Source organism: Hemiscyllium ocellatum, chromosome 17 (genome assembly GCF_020745735.1).
Source record: "Hemiscyllium ocellatum isolate sHemOce1 chromosome 17, sHemOce1.pat.X.cur, whole genome shotgun sequence".
NCBI classification, from domain to species: domain Eukaryota; kingdom Metazoa; phylum Chordata; class Chondrichthyes; order Orectolobiformes; family Hemiscylliidae; genus Hemiscyllium; species Hemiscyllium ocellatum.
The window spans coordinates 7,276,321-7,289,840 of NC_083417.1; positions in this window are offsets into that span (position 1 = coordinate 7,276,321).

Sequence of the window (13,520 nt, forward strand, 5' to 3'; positions counted from 1 at the left end):
CCAGACTCTCTGCCGCACCGCACGCTGCCCTCGAAATGGCTGAGGAGGGGACGAGACTGTCACACACCTCCTTCTGGAATGTGCCTATGCAGAGGAAGTCTGGAGAGGAATGCAGTGGTGTTTGTCGAGGTTTGTCCCGAGCAGCTCGGTGACGTGGGACTCCATGCTCTATGGTCTGTTTCCTGGGACGCACACTGAGACGAACATCAATTGTGCCTGGAGGATCATCAACTTGGTGAAAGACGCTCTTTGGTCTGCCTGAAACCTATTGATCTTCCAGCTGAAGGAGCTGATCCTGACTGAGTGTTGCAGACTGGCACCTTCCAAGATCCAGGACTACATGTTGAGGGATGCACTGAAGCTTGGGGCAGCTGCCGCCAAGGCGCGGTGGGGAAAGACCACCATGTAACATCTGCCTGCCAATGAAGAACAGGGGGCCCACTCAGTAAGTGGGCTCCACTGACACCTCAGCTAAATATATGGAGGATCAATGTACAGACCTGTATATATGAATGACTAATCGATCTCTATATGCAAAGAAAATGGAATGTTTTAGGTATGTATGGCATGACCAATTGTACAGATCATCAAAATATTGTTATGAATAAAGTATAGTTTTGAAATATAAAAAAAGGGGCAGGCTCTACCTGAATCGCACTGGGACGAGAGTCCGGGCGAATCACATAACTAGAGCTGTGGATCGGGCTTTAAACTAAATAGTTGCTGGATGGGTTGCCCTTTCCAATGAGCAACTGGTATTTGTCTCTCTGTATCTCAGTCATGTATGGGATGGATATGGCACATTATTCTGGGCTTTCCAAAGTAAAATTATATCCTCTTCTGGAGGAGAAAGAAGCTGCAAGGGTGGGAATGGCACTGGTTGAACAGCATTTGCAGTGGGCTGGCATGACCCTGATGGGATGAATATCCTGGCTTCCTTTTGTTTTCAGTTCTTGTGAAGAAAGGTGGTAGAGATAGGTACAGTTCCAACTTTTAAAAAGTCATCTGGATGGGTACATAAATAGTAAAGGTTTATGAAGATGTTATGAAGGTGTAGAGGTACACTGTACCTTTTAAGAGAGTTGAAAAGCTAACAAGGACTGACAAAGCACAGAGTCCTGAGCAAGCTAACAATGTAACAAATAGCAGTAACTGGGTTGCCATGAAACAAAAATAAATTCAAATTTGGCCAATTGGTTTAAATTATGCACCAAGATATCAAAATCCCATCAAATTTGAATTTACTATTTTGATAATATTAAACCCAATGAAACAATCCAATGTTTTAGGTACAAAACCAGACATTTTGAACAGTTAGGAGGAGAGCTGCCATAGTCAACAAATGTAGACTGCTAGATGAAGAGCTCTCTGAAAGGTACCTGTCTGTGGGGAGTCTATGCAGGAGAACATCGAGGCTGACCTGAAGAGAATCTACAGAGGAAAATCTACAAAGGAGAATCAGCAAAGCTGACTGATTTTGAAAAGAAAGGTTTTTTTGTAAATCTTAATCGATATTTTTTTGATTTTACCTCCCTCTCTACAGTACAAGGTAGGTTTTAAGAACAAGAATTTGTAAATTGTTGCAGATTTATTTTTTTTCTGTTAGACTTAGAGAATAGAGTTGTGTTTTTTTTATTTTAAATAATGACCTCTGGGATAGTTCTTTGCCACTTGAGTTTTAACAGATTACAGCACGGGCTGAATCCTTTCTGTTTGCCTCATTTCAATTCGCAGAGGGGTTTACCCCATGTTGTAACAGTTTGGGGCTTTTGTCCATGATTTGAACAGTTTTAGATGGATTTGGGGTATGAAAAAGCCCAGTAGATTTAAGCACTTGCAGGTTAGTGTCCTAGATATTTAAATAAAAAGTAGGTGGACAATTTCCGTGACATGTTGTTGGTTAAATCAAAAGTGAGAGAAATGTCTCTTAAAGTAGCTCAAGACATTCTGGGGTTTGAAGATGATTCTCAAGTTTGCCATGAAAATTTAGAAGGAAAGAAAAAGGCCGTAGTTTTAGAATTAGCAAAGAAGTGTTAGATTTGGGTTTAACCAAGGACAAAGGTAAAGCTGAAATTGTAGGGGAGTTAATCAAACACATCAGTGTGTCTGGGAAACAGACAAGTGAAGTGGCAGTAGAAAATTAAATTAAATTAAAATTGAGGAAAATTGAGTTAGAACATAAACAAAGGGAGAGAGAAATTGAAAGAGAAAGAGAGAAGAAAGGAAAAGAGAGAGATAGAAGGTTCTTAACTGAGCAAAGATAGAGAGAAGAAAGAGGGAGGGAGAGAGAGAAGAGAGAGAGGGGAAAAAGAAAGAGAGAGAAGGTTCTTAGCTGAGCAAAAAGAGAGTATTTGAACTTAAGAAGTTGCGACTTAGTCAGCAAAGTCAACTTAACAGGATGGAGATTAAAAGTGAAGGTAGTGATTCGACAAATATGTCAAAGCTCAGCCACATTTTGATGAGAAAGATGTCAAAGCCTTATTTATATCATTTGATAAATTGGCTAGGCAAATGGCATAATCCGAGGATTTATAGGTAATGCTAATTCACACTGAACTAGAAGGCAGAGCAAATGAGGTATTTGCCACACTGTCAGATGACGGGTCAAGAGCTTATGCGGGGTTAAACAGGCTATTTTAAGTGCTTATGAATTGGTACCAAAAGCTTATAGACAGCGGTTCAGAAACATAAAAAAGGAACCAGGTCAGACTTACGTTGAGTTTGAAAGAAATAAACATTAATTTTGATAGATGGGTGAGAGCTTTAAAGATAGATATGACCTTTGAGGCTTGAAAAGATATCATTCTGCTGGAGGAGTTTAAAAACTCATTTCCAGAGATGGTAAGAATTCACATGGAGGAATAGGAAGTTCAGAAAGTGAGAAAGGCAACAGAATTAGCAGAAGTGTTGGTGCATAAGACAACCTTCCGGCCAGAATTTTGTCCTGTGAGGGATAGAAGTTGGGAGAATGGGAGATCCTACACTACGAAACAAAGAGTAAAGAACACTGGTAAGAATTTACCACAGGTTAAAGAAACCCAAGAGACTGGATAGGAGCTGAAAGATCTCAGGTGTTTTCACTGTAACGGAGTGGGACACAGAAAATTATAGTGCCAGTGGTTTCAGAAGGAGACTGGGAAAAGGTGTTTTCACTGCCAGAAAGTGGGACATGTAAAGTGAAAGTAGTATGGGAGACCCCAAGAAGAGCTGAGGAGTTGCAGGAGAGTGCACAGCCGAGGCAGGGTCTGGGTATGGAGTTGATACCTGATCTCTATAAAGAATCCAGCTCTGTAGATAAAGTTTACTCAGAAAGAACTGGAGGAGAAGAGCAAGTACTTATAATTTTGAGAGATATAGGATCTAAACATTCACTGACAGTAAGAGATGAGCGAATTTTCACTCGTTCTGATCTATTAACCAAGAGGGTGGTAATTTCTGGGATAAATGGACAGAAATTTAGTGTTTCCCTGAGTAAGATCAGGTTGGAGTGCCAACTCGAGACTGGGGAAATAACAATGGGAGTGATTGACAGTTCCAGGAATTCAGTTTGTTCTTGGGAATGATTTGGCAGGATCCAAGGTGGGAGTGACACCCCTTGTTGTGGAGAACCCCAAGGAAGACCAAGAAACTGAGGAGTTAAAACAGAAATATCCTGGTATTTTCCCAGACCGTGTGGTAACCGGATCACATTATCATTTGTCACAACCTGAAATGAAATGTAGAGAAATATGAAGGAGTTGAGGTTCAGTTAGCAGATACCCTGTTTAATGTAATGATGCAGAAAAAACCTGAACAGGCAGAGGGTCAGACAGAAGTGTTTACTCCTGAAAGGTTAAGGGACTTGCAACAGCGAGACAAGATGATAAAAGGTATATATGTAGATGCATATTCCAAAAGGTAGGCAGAGGATATTCCTGAGGGGTATTATCTGAAAGATAGACTCCTAAGGTGGAAATGGAGAAATGGGCCGAAGTGCACCAGATTGGGTTACTGGGAGCACACAGACAGGAGGTGTTATGGGTAGCACATGAACTACCTGTGGGAGGTCAGCTAGGGGTACGAAAGACTTCGGCTAAGGTACAAAAAACATTTTTATTGGCATGGAATGCACAAGGATGTGGTTAACTTGTGCCGCACATGTCATACATGCCAAATAGAAGGTAGGCCACAGGCCGTAATGAAACCAGCACGTTTCTTGTCAATTCACACATTTGTAGAACCTTTCACATGGGTTTTAATTGATTATGTAGGTCCCCTCTCAAGAACTAGAAGTGAGAAAGAACCGGAGAAACAGATGCTGGTTAGTGCCACGCAGAGTGAGGAATCAAATCCAGATGGCGTGGATTTTGATGTGCCTCAAAATAGATGAAAAAATGAAGAAGTCCTTGAGGAGTGGGATAGGTTAGTAAGCTATCTGTCTCAAGAACATAGTAACAAATCTTTCAACTGTGTTCTGCAGTATAAGGACAGATGTAAGAATCAGAGGGGGAGGACTAATGCTACTGTACATGACGTAGAATTAGGGAGTACTGCTCTGATAAAACAATACCCCTGTCTGCTCAAGCCTTTCAAAGCCAGACAAGTCCAGAAGGAGGTGGGGGACATGCGCAACGAGGATATTATTGAACCAAGCCAGAGTGAGTGGAGTTCACCTCTTGTCTTAGACAGGACTCAATGATTTTGCATGAATCATCAGAATATCAAAACCGTTGCAAAATTGGACTCATATCCAATTCCTGGATTGGAGGACTGTATTGAGAAAGTCAGACAAGCCAATTACATCACCAAGTTAGACTTACTGAGTGGTTACTGGCTGGTAGCTTTATCAGAGATGGCAAAAGAAATTTCTGCGTTTGTAACCCCAAATGGGCTATATCAATTTTAAGCGATGCTCTTTGGAATGAAGAATGCACCCGCCACATTCCAAAGACTCATGAAAGCTATTGTGTCTGGGTTAACAAACTGTGCAGTCTGTTTGGACAATGTAGTGATCTTTAGTAAGTCCTGGATAAATCGCATGGCATAGTTAGCAGAGCTCTTTGAATGACTACGAGAAGCAAAACTGGTAATAAACTTAAATAAAACTGAATTCGCAAAAGCAGAGGTGATGGTCTTGGGACATAACATCGGTCATGGAAGGTTGACCCCCATGGAATGCAAAGGCAAAAACCATCGAGGAATTTCCGCAACCAACCTCGAAGATAGAAGTGCATCAATTCTTGGGACTAAACAAATTCCCAAACAAAAAGTTTCAGTGGACAGAATAATGCCAGGAGGCATTTGAACTTTTGAATTTGATATTAGCCACCGCACCAGTTTTAGCTACATCAAACTTTTCAAAACATTTCAAAGTTGCCATTAATGCCAAGGACATAGGAGTTGGAGCTGTACTGCTACAGGAAGGTGATAAAGGGATTGAAGTTGGTTACTTTTTGAAAAAAACTCAACATCCACCAGAGGAAATACTCCATGATCAATAAAGAACGATTGAGTTTGGTATTGACCTCACACCATTTTAACGTGTGTATCACGAACAATGTATCAGAGACTGTTGTATACACTGATCACTATTCTCTCACATTCTTGAAATGCTTTAAAGCCAAGAATATGAGACCATTTTGTTGGAGTCTTATGTTACAGACTTTTCATTTACATATCATACATGTTGCAAGTCGTAAGAATGTAATGGCAGATGCGTTATCGCGGATTTAACTGATTAAGTATAGATAAGATTGGTATCTATTCAATGTTATATTTATATGGGAAGAAGTTAATATGACTTTAGATTGAAGTCATATGTATGTCATGATATTGTAGTTAAGGAAGAGAGAAAAGAAAAAGAAGACATCTTTCCATTATGATGGTTCATTTTTTTCTTAAGGGAGAAGGTGTTATGAAGGTGTAGAGGTGTACTGGACCTTTAAGAGAGTTGAAAAGCTAGCAAGAACTGACAAAGCACAGAGAGTCCTGAATAAGGTAATAGTGTAACACTTGGTCGAAACAAATAGCAGAAGCTAGGTTACCATGAAACCAAAGCAAATTCAAATTTGGCCAATCAGTTTAAATTATACCCCAAGATACCAAAATCCAATCAAATTTGAATTTCGTATTTTGATAATATTAAAAACAATGCAATGATCCAATGTTTGTAGAGCGGGAGGTAAAGGATAGATTTTAAGAGAAAGAGGTTGTAAGTAGTTGTTGATTTTAATTTTCTCTGTTGGACTTAAAGAATAACCTTGTTAATATTTACTTTAAATCATGACCTCTGCGATAGTTCTTTACCTCTCGAATTTTAATAGATTACAGTACGAGGTGAATCCTTTCTGTGTGTCTGGTTTAAATTGGCAGAGGGGTTTACCCCATGTCATAACAATATAAATGCTGCATTTGATTAATTTAGGACTTCTGGTTGGCATGGGTGAGTTGGACAGAAGGGTCTGTTCCCATGCTGGACATCTCTATGACTCCATGACTGGAGTCTCATGGAAAACCAAGGAAAAGGAGAGGACTTAGAAAATGTTATTAAGGTTTCCAGAACGAGTACTAGGACAAAGAACATGAAAAGGGTCAGGAATCTAACTTCAGGCACAGCAGATAAGAGAACAACTATGAGAATGGCGGCAGTCAATGCAGGTCAGAGGGTGTTGTACTTAAATTCGTAGTCTATGAAACAAGGTAAATGAGCTGGTAGCGCAGATTGAGGTTGGCAGCTATTATGTGGGTATGACAGAGACATGGCTTCAAGGGGATCAGAGCTGGGAACTAAACATCCAAGGATATGCATCCTATCTAGAGGACAGGCAGATGGCTGCGGTGTAGGGTGAGCCGCTGCTTTGTTAGTCAGAAATTAAATCAAATTGATAGTAAGAAGTGGAGAGAGTTGGAATGTGTAGAATCTGTGTTCAAGAAGTTCAAAGGAAAAAATACCCTGAAGGGAGCTGTGTTCAGGCCTCCTGGCAGTCGTGAGGATGTGGGTAAAAAATAAATCAGAAGCTAGAAAAGGCATATACGAATGGCACCCTTACAATATTCTTGGAGAACTTCGATATGCAGGTAGATTGGGAGAATCAGGTTGGCGGCAGATCTCAAGAAAGGAAATTCGTGGAATGTTTGAGATTTTTTTTGGAGGAGTTTGTGGTAGAGCCCACTAGAAATTCTGGATTTCATAGTGTATCACATAACAGACTTAATTAGGGAGTTTAAGATGACGGAACCCCGAGGGGACAATGAAGATAATCTGATAGAATTCACCCTGCAATTTGAGAGGGAGAAACCTGGTATCAGTTGTATCAGAATTGAGTAAAGTTAACTACAAAGACATGAGGGAGGAGCTGGTCAGAGTTGATTGGAAGGGGAGCCTAGCAGGGAAGGTGATGGAGCACCAATGACAGGCATTTGTGTGGGTAATTTGGGAGGCACAGTAGAAATTCATCGCAAGGAAGAAGAAACAGATAAAGGGAAGCACGAGACAACACTGGTGACAAGAGAAAGCAGGGACAGCGTAAAAGCAAAAGAAATAATGTACCCTGTGGTTAAGATTAATGGGAAGTCAGAGGATTGAGATACTTTTAAAAACCAGAAGAGGATAACTAAAAAAAAATCAATAAGAGGGGATCAGATGAAATATGAGGGTAAACTAACTTGTCAAATTATAAAAGAAGATTGCAAGACTTTTCTGGACATGTAAAAGAGTCAAGAGTGGTCATTGGACCACTGGAAAATGAGGCTGGCGAATTAACAATGATGGCTAAAGAAATAGTTGAGGAATGCAATAAGTTCTTTCCATTAGCTTTAATGGTGGAAGACACCAACAATATACCAGAACTTCAAGAGAGTCATGAGGCAGAGGTAGCGTGGAGGCTATCACTCAGGAAATGGTGCTGGGGAAGATCAGAAGATGGGTAAATCACCCAGACCAAATAGACTACATCCCAGAGTTTTGAAGGAGATAGGGGAGGAGATTGTAAAGGCATTGATGGTGATCTTTCAGGAATCACTGGAGTCAGGGAGTGTACCAGAGGATGGGAAAATGGCTAATGTTACCCCACCCCTCCAGTTTAAAAATGGAGGGAGGAAGAAGCAGAAAGCTATGGACTGCTCAGCCTCAGCTCAGTCGAGGGTAAGATTTCAGAGTCCGTTATTAAGGATGAGATTGTGGAGTATTTTGAAGTGCATGGTAGAATAGGGTGGAGTCAGTACGGCTTCGTCAAGGGGAAGTCATACCCAACAAATCTGTTTGAGGTTGTTGAGTTGGTAATGAGCAAGGTAGACAAAGGATAGCCAGCAGATATGATCTGTTTGGAGTTCCAAAAGGCCCTTGACAATGTGCCTCACAGCAGGCCGCTAGATAAAACAATGGTTTATGGTGTTAGAGGTAAGGTACTGGCATGGATAGAGGTTTGGTTAACTGGCAGAAGGCAGAGAGTAGGGACAAAGGGGTCTTTTTCAAGATGGAAGTTGGTAACCAGTGGAGTTCAGCAGTGTTGGGACCATAATGATTCATGTTATATATTTTTAAAAGCTAGATAAAAGAACTAAGGGCATTGTTGCTAAAGTTGAGATGACTCAAAAAAAAGTAGAGAGGCAGGAAATGTTGAGGAAGCAGGGAGGCTGGAAAAGGAATTGAACAGGCTGGCAGAATGAGCAAAGAAGTGGCAGATGGAATATAATGTGGGAAAGTGCACTTTGGTAGGAAGAATAGAAGCAGTGACAATTTTCTGAATGGGAAAAAGCTTCGGAAATCTGAAGCACAACTTGGGAGTCTGAGTTCATGATTCTCTTAAGGTTAACATGCAGGTCCAGTTGGCAGTTGGGAAGGCAAATGTAATGTTCACATTTATCTCAAGAGGGCTAGAATACAAGTGCAGAGATGTACTGCTGAGCCTGTATGAGTTTCTGGTCAGACTACATTGGTCAGACTAAAGGCATCAAAGGTTACAGGTTGAGAGCAGAAAGATGCATATCAACCATGATTGAATGGCAGAGCAGATTCAATAGGCAGAATGCATCATTCTACTCCAATATGTTATGATCTTATCCTCTGACACGGTCTTGTAGTCATAGAGTTATAGAATCATAGAGGAAACAGACCCTTCAGTCCAAGCCGTCCCTGCCAAGCAGATATCCCAACCCAATCTAGTCCCACCTGCCAGCACCCAACCCGTATCTCTCCAAACCCTTCCTATTCATATATCTATCCAAATGCCTTTTAAATGTTACAATCATACTAGCCTCCACCACATTCTCTGCCAGCTTATTCCATACATGTACTACCCACTGTGTGAAAAAGTTGCCCCTTAGGTCTCTTTTATATCTTTTCCCTCTCACCCTAAACCTATGCCCTCTCGTTCTGGACTACCCCCATCCGAGGAAATGACTTTGTCTATTTACCCTATCTATGCGCCTCATGATTTTATAAACCTCTATAAGGTCACCCCTCAGCCTCTGACGCTCCAGGGAAAACAGCCCCAGCCTGTTCAGCCTCTCCCTATAGCTCAAATCCTCCAAACCTGCAACATCCTTGTAAATCTTTTCTGAACCCTTTCAAGTTTCACAACATCTTTCCAATAGAAAGGAGACCAGATTGCACGCAATATTCCAAAAGTCACTGTAAGACCATAAGTGAAACGAACAGCAGTAGGCCATTCAGTCCCTTGGGGTTGCTCTATCATTCACAAAGCTCATGGCTGGTCTGACCTTCCTCACATCCACTTTCCTACCCTTTCCCCATGCCTGTTTATTCCCTGACAGCTCAAGAATCTCTCTATCTCAGACTTAAATATACATAAGGACTTTGCCCAACAATTCTCTCTGGCAAGGAGATCCAATGGTTCATGACCTGCCAAGAGTAGAAATTCCTCCTCATCTCCTTTAAATTGCCTTAATTCTGAGACTGTGCCCTCTGGTCCTAGACTCTCCCATGAGGGGAAACATTCTCTCAGCATTTACCCTGTCAATCCTCTTAAGAATCCTCTGTATTTCAATGAAGTCACCTCTCATTCTTCTAACTTCCAGTGAGTAGAGTCCCAACTTTTGCTCATGAGACAATCCCTCCATCCCAGGGATCATCCGAGTGAACCTTCCCTGAACTGCATCCAATCTAATCATATCTTCCTTAAAAGAAGGGGAGCAAAACTGCTCACAGTTCTCTGGATACGGTTTCACTCGCCCCATGTGCAGGTGCGGTCAGATTTCCCTAGTCTTATACTCCAAGCCCTTTGCAATAAGGGCCAACATTCCATTAGCCTTCCTGATTACCTGCTGTCCTTGTTTGCTAGCTTTCTGTGTTTTGTGTACAGGTATCTCCACGTTCCTTTGTGTTGTAACTTTCTGCTATTTGTGTTCTTTTAAATATTATTCCAGAACGAACAACTTCACATTTTCCCACATCAAATTCCAGTTGACAATTTTTGTCCCCTTATCAAACGCTTTGATATCTCACTGCAAACTGGTTGTATTCCTCTTGTAACATACTTTTTCATCTATTTTAGTCTTGGCTGCATATTTGGTGCCAGAACATTCACTTCCTTCCTCCAAGTTATTTATATGTATTGTAAAGAAGTTGTGATCCTAGTACAGATCCCTTCATCGCCCACTGGCCACATGTCACCAACCTAAGCAACAGCATGCCATCCCCACTTGCAGTTTCCTGCTGTCATGGACCAGACCAACCGGCTTCCAAATATAGTAAGAAGATAATCCAGACCCTAACCTTTACTGAATGAATCAGGACATACAGAACCTGCTAAAAAAACTAGCCGTGAGGCCTTCAGATCAAGAGACCCATTCAAATATAAGGCATCCATGTATGACCTTCGCAGAGCCATTAAGACAACCAAGGACCAATACCGATCCAAACTAGAGACCCAGGCAGACACCTGATGACTATAGCAAGGACTGAATAACATCTCGAGTTCTAAAAAGAGACAGTGCAAGATAGCAGATCCCTCCCAGATCATCTCAACACCTCTGCTCACTTTGCACAGAATTTTGGCGGAGAGGTTACACCTATTCTGACAAAATTAAAAATCACACAACACCAGGTTATAGTCCAACAGGTTTAATTGGAAGCACACTAGATTTCGGAGTGTCGCTCCTTCATCAGGTGATAGTCACCTGATGAAGGAGCGTCGCTCCGAAAGCTAGTGTGCTTCCAATTAAACCTGTTGGACTATAACCTGATGTTGTGTGATTTTAACTTTGTACAGTCCAACTCCGGCATCTCCAGATCATGGCTCCTATTCTGACAGGTCATGACAAACCTATCCCAAAAGTCACTGCATCAGAGGTCAGATCAGTTTTCCTTTGTGTGAATCCAAGGAAAGCAATGGAACCAGATGGATACCAGGCCGTGCACTCAGAGCATGTACAGATCAACTGGCAGAGGTCTTCTCGACATCTTCAACCTCTCCCTGCAGCAGACCACTGATCCTGCCTGTTTCAATAGGGCCAACATCATCCCTGTGCCTAAGAAGGCTCATGCAGCATGCCTCAATGACTACCACCTAGTGGCCCTAACTTCAGTGGTTATGAAGTGCTTTGAAAAGCTGGTCATGGCATTAATTAATTCCAATCTCCTCACTACTCTTGATAACTCTTGATCCACTCCAGTTTGCCTATCAGACCAAACAGATCCACGTTAGATGCCATATCACTCCTCCCTAGAACATCTTGACACCAAGAACAGCTACGTAAGAATTCTACTCATTGACTACAGTTCAGCTTCAACACTATTATCACCTCGAGACTGATTACTAAACTTAGTGATCTTGGACTAAGCCCCACTCTCTGCAGCTGGATCCTCAGTTTCCTGACCCACAGTCCACAATCAGTGAAGATTGGGGATGATATTTCATCCTCACTAACACTCAACACTGGAGCCCCCCTGGTGCATACTCAACCCCCTATTGTACTCACTGGATACCCATGGCTGCATTGTCAAATACCAGGTTAATGCCATTTACAAGTTCACTGATGACACCACCATAGTTGGTCAAATCTCAGATGGCAACGAAACAGACTACAGGCAGGAGATGGAAGACCTGGAAAAATGGTGCACTGAGAACAACCTAGATCTCAATGCCAGCAAAACCAAAGAAATCATAATTGACTTTCGGTGGGATGTTACTCTTGTCCCACTACACATAAATGGCAGAGAGGTGGAATGAGTGGAGAGTGTCAAGCTCCTGGGAGTGATCATCCACAACAAGCTTTCTTGGACTCTTCATGTGGATGCACTGGTTACAAAGGCCCAACAACATCTCTTCTCCCTCAGACAGCTGAGGAAATTTGGCATGATGGCGAATACCCTTGCCAACTTTTATAACTGTACTATTCAAGGTTGGAGATGGTTACAGACAGTGGTAAACTCTCCCCGGACAATCACAAAGGCCAACCTCCGATCTATAGAATCCGTCTACCAGGCCCGCTGTCAAAGAAAGGCCGCCAATATTTTCAAAGATCCATCCAACCGTGGCAATGTTTTTCTACAACCTCTACCATCAGGGAGAAGGTACAGAAGCCTGAACATATGCACCAGCCGGTTTCAAAACAGTTTCTACCCTACTGTTGTTAGAATACTGAATGGACTCACAAACTCTTGTCATTTGTTTTTGCTGCTGTTTGCCTATTATTTACTTATCTATGCTACTTAACTCTGTGATCTGCCTGTGTTGCTCACAAGACAAAGCTTTTCACTGTGCCTCGGTACACGTGACAATAAATTCAATTCAATTCAATTCAATACTTATTTTAAATGTTAAGCCTAAGGCATTGCATTCCAGATGCAATTTGATCAGCCAAACTCCTTGATGTTAAGCAAAACACACATATTTTTACACTACATCAAAAATACAGACAAAATAAAATAAGAGAATATTGTGGGTTATTTGTTGGCCAGTATCTAAGGAAGAATCTGTTGGCATTGGAGGGGTCCAGAGGAGATTCACAAGAATGATCATGGACTTTAACTGTAACTCTATTGAAGAGCTTAACAAAATAGTATATACTAAGTATTGTTATGGACTTGGCTAGAGCCCTCAAAACCTCTTTAAACAGGTTCACCCAGACTGTAACTTTGTTTAGCTAGGTATATAGTGGATATTCCCGGTGTAAATTAGTTGGGTAAACTGCCAGGTTTTAAGCAAACAAAACTTATTTACAAAATTGCAGAATGAAACACAAAGAACAGAAAATGGAATACCCAATAACTAATCGTGTCCAAACCTGACTTAATAATGCTGTTGCAAAAAAATACACATCCTTGAGCACAACAGTAAAACACGGCACAGACAACTCACAGTTCGAAATCAGAAGGGCAGAAGGAGAGAGAGTACCCAGCCTTTCTTTACACACATAACTGCTGAACTGCACCAAAAAGCCTCAGCCATCAGGACTGGCTTCTCCCCTTTTATTATACAAGTTATTTCCAAAACATGGAATACTTTGGACTGAAGTATCATCGGTTCAGGACTAAACACAAAGTTCCTCAATAAGCCATTCATCTCTGTATCAAATCA